Source organism: Castanea sativa, chromosome 6, assembly GCF_040712315.1.
Source record: "Castanea sativa cultivar Marrone di Chiusa Pesio chromosome 6, ASM4071231v1".
Taxonomy (NCBI): Eukaryota; Viridiplantae; Streptophyta; class Magnoliopsida; order Fagales; family Fagaceae; genus Castanea; species Castanea sativa.
The window spans coordinates 9991267-9998419 of NC_134018.1; the positions used below are offsets into that span (position 1 = coordinate 9991267).

At 34.7% G+C, this 7153-nt stretch overlaps 1 pseudogene; it reads left to right on the forward strand.

Annotated features, from left to right (window-relative positions):
• Positions 1–421: 421 nt before the first annotated feature.
• On the forward strand, positions 422–6055 carry LOC142639001 (3-ketoacyl-CoA synthase 20-like; annotated as a pseudogene).
• The last annotated feature ends 1098 nt before the right edge of the window (positions 6056–7153 follow it).

Sequence of the window (7153 nt, forward strand, 5' to 3'; positions counted from 1 at the left end):
AACGGCTAGACTGCTATTATAGTCACGTCCATCGGGAAGCTATACCGGTCGTCTCACTCTACCTATTTTTGTTAACCAAAAAATAAAATAGTGAAGTTGGTGTTCCTCACATAAATCAGGAGTATAGGATCTCACCCATGAACGGCTAGACTGCTATTATAGTCACGTCCATAGGGAAGCTATACTGGTCGTCTCACTCTACCCATTTTTGTTAACCAAAAAAATAAAACAGTGAAGTTGGTGCAAACTTCAGAGATAATGGCCAACAAAATAAAAATAGTCCAAAGGTATGGACAGCAATAACAAGCACATCTACATATTAACTACCCTTAAAAAGATTATAAAGGAGCTTCATTGATTGCATTCCAACTCCATTCTCAACACTACACCTTTCCATCTGGGTTGGCAATTTATTTCTCTCTCTCTCTCCAACCATACTAAACCTACTTTTTAGTTCAAATCCTTTTGTATTCTCACAATTTTGCAAAGTAAGAAGTTTCAATTTTAGGCCACTAGACTACTAGAGCAACCAAAAAGAAAAACAAAGACAAAGGGTCAATTTGAGTTTGTGTTCAAATGGGGAATGAGAATAATCACAACCGAGACAAGGAACCAAATTCAACCAAACTTAAGTACGTGAAACTTGGTTTGCACTACTTAATCTCCAATGCCTTGTATCTCTTTCTTGTGCCCCTCCCTATGGCCTTGTCTCATCTCTCTGTCGAAGATTTCCTCCATCTCTTCCACCACATTAGGCTCAATCTCGCAGTGGTAATTCTATGCACAATGCTTACATGTATCCTAGCAACCTTTTACTTCATGAGTCGTCCAAAACACGTTTACTTGTTGGATTTTGCTTGTTACAAGCCAGACTCATCTCTTGAAGGAAAAATTCTGGTTTTGTATCTCATACAAAACACATAGCGAAAGCAACAAACAGGGATCTATTTCATTCATGATTGATAACGTGCACTATGTAAATTTCAGAATTTAAGAACAAGATAGCGTACCTTGGTGTGGAGAAATTCAAAACAAAGATTAGAAGCACTTGAGAACACTTTTAATCTTTACTCCAATTCCACTTTACACCCAAGATGTGTGGTCTCTCAATCAGTTTTCAAAGGGAGAATGAAAGTGTATCTTAGACTCTCTCTCACACCGTTTCTTATTTTTTCTCTTCTCTTAAAAAAAATTCTGTATGTTTCTCCCTTTATAACTAACTGATTATCGAATTGGGCTGGCCTATTGGGCCTTTCCAATTGGGCTTTAGTGTGTGGCTTGGAGTGGGACCAAAAGGGACTAATAAGACACTAGCTCTAATGGGCCTTGGGCTTTTCCGTCAACTCTTGACAAGTCCAAAGTTACCATTAATTATATTTAATACCACTATATAAATATAATTGCATTCTAGGCCTTATTAATAAATTATATCCCAAGACTTTATTATACATGCAACCCCTTCACAAAATATTCGTAGTAACATAAAGTCATAAATGTAGACTGTCACTTTATAAATTACTACATCTTATCCTTGAGTACCTGGTTTAATCCTTTAAAGTTATTCATTATATATTTATGAAATCCAATTTCATAAATATATACTTTAGTAATTTCTTATTAAAGTGGTTAGGCCTAACTCTCTGAATAACTGAACCCATTAAACTTATCTCAAGGGAATATTTTATATCTCCATCAAGAGACTATGAATTCCATCTTGAGAATATATGCTCCATCAACACTAAATGTGGCTGCCCAACATACTGAGCTTTTGACCGTCACTTTAGATCTCACTCCTGATATATCAAAGCAACCCACACCTCATGATCAGGTCCATTATTCTCTTAGGATCAAGAGTTCATGCAAATAGAAGTCGTGAGATTTATTATTCAATTGATAGTAGTTAGGAGAATAATAAATCTCACAGCGGTCCTGTTCAATAAGTCTTAACTCTTAAAATATATCAACATATCAACTAAAAGTCTTCACTTCCATGATCAAGACAAATCATCTTAGTTGATACGTTATAGTCTTCGCAGATGAAATGCCCAATTTCATCACCGACTACGAACTATAAATTCTGAGTTTACAAAGAATTTGTGATTTACATCTTTTGTGACTTTTCAAATAAATCACATACAATGCATCTCATGGACTATATGATAATGTCCCATATTCATGTTACCATTATTTTAGATAATAATAAAATAACTTTATCAATCATAATATTAAGTCATACATCATGTCATACATAATGTCATACATAGTATCATACATAATATCATACAATAGGATTTAAGGGCACAAATCCCAACATCTCTAATATGCAGAAGAGAAACTTTCATTAAAAAAACTAGGCTTGTTGGGGTCTTCACAGAAGAAAGTTTAGCATTTCAAAAGAAAATTTTGGAAAGGTCTGCAAAGCACTATTAGACCTCCCAGTTAGAAATTTATGCTTGGAGGAAGCGAGGAAAGAAGCAGAGATGGTGATTTTTGGAGCAGTTGACCAGTTGTTGGCAAAAACTGGAGTGAAGTCTAAGGACATTGGGATTCTTGTTCTGAATTGCAGTTTGTTGAATCCTACTCCATCATTGTCAGCTATGGTTGTCAACCGGTACAAGCTTAGAGGGAACATTTCATGCTATAATCTCAGTGGGATGGGCTGCAGCGCTGGACTTGTTTCAATAGACCTTGCCAAACGGTTGTTACAGGTATGTATCATGAGATTAGATAATGACTTTCCATTGATTTAAGTAATTTTTTTATATCCGGGAAAAAAAAAATCTATCTACCAAGCATGCATATGCTTTGAAGTTTTACATAAGAGCTTCCGAAACCATATAATCCTTAGTTTTACATCATAGGGAATTAATTTACAGACATTATAAAATTTAGTTTTCAAGTAAAAAATATATCTATATCTCTATGAATACCATAAAAAATTATAATCTAACTATTTAAGAACAAAACAAGTAGAATATATCCCCAAAACTATAACCATGGATTATGTGGGGAGTAAAAAGACCCTGATGGGTATATGGGCCTTTGGGCCATGCTAAGGAAGGCCGACCTGCTCCTGGGTTTAGAACTTGGTAGTACTACGGGTCGGCCCGTACGCCGAGGATCCGAGGGTATAGCCGATGATGATTTTTCCCCTCAGACGGACATCGGAGATTCCGGGACTTCATTGTAAAGGTTAGGGAATGACACGGTGAAGACCAATGGTAAAAGGGGGTGAACCCTTGAATGTCCTAGAAGCATCGATGCTAGAGAAATACCAAGGATAAAGGCTGCCACATCCGCATTAAAGACCCTGCACCTACCACTCTGGCCGCATTAATGGGAAAGTGACACCTGAACAGTGGAAGGGAAACTTCTGGTTACTATTCAAAGGCACTGAGAAAAGAAATATCTAGGCTAAAGGGGAGTTGGGGCAACACGTGTACAAAGTATCAAAAAGAAGAGTATTTAAAGGGCAACCTAGAACTGAAAAAGAGGAGGGACGACTTTGTAATCTAAAAGGAAAAGAAAAAAGAGGAAGAGATAATATAAGAACAACTCTTGGCTTACGTCCGAGGAGGTGGATTTACAATATTCCCCGTTGTTTTTGAGTGTTTGCAATCTTTGGCTTGTCATTTAATCCTCACACACTTCTAACCTGGGTTTCAAGCCCACACTCTACAAATTCATATTGTTTAAGGCTCATTGGGCCTGAGCCCGTAACTGTTCTTGGGGCCAGGTGTAATTGTGCACTTACAGATTATATATTAATTAATGAGTAGTAGCTAGGATACTAATAATTGTACTGCATTAAACTCATAAGTTTGGTGTTGCCAATTACAAAGAAGCAATTTAAATAAAATAATGCTAGAGTTACAAGCTATTTTACAAAAAAAATTTACAAACTATTGATGTGGTGAGTGATTATTGATAAATGAAAAAGTGATATGAATTGTAAACCTAGATGAAAATCAATAAGAGGTTGATAGTTTGTGGCTGTAGCATTACTCATTTAAATATTCACTTATTAATTCATTGTCATGTATATCAAATTGCAAAACATTTTCCTTAATTAATTACAATTTTGCATTCAGACAGCACATGAGTACTTCTGTGCTACCAGAAAGCTAGTTATACCACCACACACCCTTGGTACAATGATCACTTCACAAATATAAATGCTTGTGGGATGTGGGGGGTAAGAGCCGAGATTCAAGTCTTCAGGAAGGAGTTTCACACACATATACACAGATTAGATTAGAGTAAAATTTCTATATTGTAAAAAAAAAAAACTAATAATAAAAAAGCTAGTTACACTGTGTAAGAAATGAATGAAGTTGGAAGGCATCATTATGAAAGTTCATTTTAATGCAGTTTGTTTGTTTGCTGGAAATTATCTTTCCAGGACCGTACGTTTTCCTTTATATGTCCTTGTATTTAATGAATCAATAATTATATGAACAAAGTTTTTGGCTGAACTTATTTCAAGACTTCAAGAAATCACTTTAAATTTGTTATGTTGTGATTTATAAAACTATTTATACGTAATATTCAAATAAAATACATGACTCATTAAAAATATTATTTGACTAAAGGTATATATAAATCATGTTTTTAATCACCACACAATGAATTGGAGGATGTTTCTTCTGCATTAGTTTGGAGATAAAAGTTTTCAAAAAGTATACCTCCTCAAGACGGAAAGGAATTAGGATCACATATATAATGGAGTTTAAGTAATAATCTAGTGATAATTGAATCTTTAATCTTTAATGGTGTCCTATTTAGCAAGGAGTATTTAGCATTTAGTTAATTGATTCTTGTATTGCATTTAGACTTTCATTGAATAATTAATAAAAAGTATATATTGTGCCACTTTTTTAGAATATCTTTCTACTAAATAAGGAATTAAATTGATTTTTAAATAAAGTGACATAATATATATATATACACACACACACTTATATTGATGAAAAACAAAATCTTCCCCCATAGAATGTACGTATATTCGTATAATCGTTATTTTGAAATAAATGAAAAAGATCATATTCTTAGTCAGACTAAATGTATATAATTGAAACCTCACTTTGTAAGAGGTACGACCAAATCCCTATGCTCTAGTGGTGAGCATGGAAAGCTTGACTATGGCCGGGTACGATGGCAATGTTCGCTCAATGCTCATCCCAAATTGTCTCTTCCGTATTGGTTCAGCAGCAATTCTTTTAACAAACCGATCATCCGATCGCCATTGTTCAAAGCATCAACTGGTTCATGCTTTACGTACCCACAAAGGTGCAGATGATAGAGGTTACAATTGTGTCTTTCAAAAAGAAGACATAAATAATCGACTTGGCGTTGCACTCTCCAAAGACCTATTGCCAGTAGCTGGAGAAGGTCTTACAAACAACTTTACAACATTAGGGCCCTTAGTCCTGCCCTTATCCGAACAAATCCTATTTTTGGTGAATTTCATTGGTAGAAAAGTTTTTAAAATGAAGATAAAACAATATGTTCCAGACTTTAAGTTGGCATTTGAGCACTTTTGTATACACGCAGGAGGGAGGGCAGTGTTGGATGAGTTAGAAAAGAGTCTTGGACTTCGTGAGTGGCATATGGAACCCTCAAGGATGACTCTTTGTAGGTTTGGGAACACTTCTAGTAGTTCCTTATGGTATGAATTGGCTTATACTGAGGCCAAGGGGAGAATCAAGAAAGGCGATCGAGCATGGCAAATTGCATTTGGGTCAGGGTTTAAGTGTAACAGTGTTGTGTGGCGAGCATTGCGAACAATTAATTCAGCAAATGAGAAGCATAATCCTTGGATAGATGAGATTGATAGCTTCCCTGTTCATGTGCCTGAAGTAGCACCAATTGATTGTTAGACGTGATCCTTAATTATAGGAAGAACGTTATGCATTCATGTGTGTTATCAATTTCTTTCAAGTCTAGAGAGTCAGAGACAACTCTTTCAGCAATCTATTTCACAACTTGTTGAGATGTTAAGTTAACTAATGCAGTATTGTTTTTATTTGGATATATCTAAATAAATAAGAGATTCTTGTGCTCATAATCACACAAGAAATTTGGGACCACTAAACTCATCTAACTTCGTTTAAGATTGTAACTATAAAGGACGTACGGACCTTGTCAAAACTTACATGGAAGAAGTAATCATCTGAATCGATGTAGCATTTGTATCAGTATGCGTTTAATAGAAAAATGAGTCAAATTTACATTTTTAAGCCTCAAAATTACTCACCTCAATCAAGTAAAAGATGCGTAAATTTGTAAAGTTGCTATAGTAACCGTGTAAATATACACGGTTACCATAGCTTTGTATGTCATTTTTTTTTCTCTCACTTTTTGTTTCATCAATTTCTTCTCTCTCTTTCTCTCTATGAAGATAATAATAAATAAAGAATGAAAAATGATTATTTAAGTAAAATAACCACCGCACACCCTTGGTGCGATGGTAACTCCACAAATATAAGTGCTTATGGAGTGTGGAGGGCAAGGGCCGAGGTTTAAGTTTCTAGGAGGGAACTTCACACACATATACGCTTAGATTAGGTTAGAGTAGAATTTCTACCTTGTACCAAAAAAAAAAAAGTAAAATAGAATGTAGAAGAATAGATAATTTGATGTTAATGTTTTTGAAAAATGGTTGTATAAAATAAAAATGTAAATTCTTAGACTAAAAGGGATAGAAATTTTTACGCGAACTAATATGAATACTTAGCGGCTAGTGCTCCATTATTAATAGTATGGAGATCGACGTACCCTTCAATAGATGCAATGTCTCACAGTAAAAATTTTTCCAAAAAAAGAAAAAAAAAAGGTTTCCAAGTCTAGCTCCTTGGTGGAGTGTTGTGTTTGTGACAGTGACAAATTGACAATCCATAACAACAAGATGTAAAACAAAAAATAAAATTAAAAAATAAAATTATAATAAAAAATTACAAAATTTTGATCTGAACTTGGTCCTATTATACTAGGAAAAGACCCTTTAGATTTGAAAAACTGTGGTTAACTCATGATGGCTGTAAAACTCTAATCCAGAATGCTTGGAGTTTTTACTCACAAGGATCCAGAGCTTTTCAGCTTCAACAAAAGCTAAAAAATGTTAGGAAGGAGCTTTATAGTTGGAATAAAAATG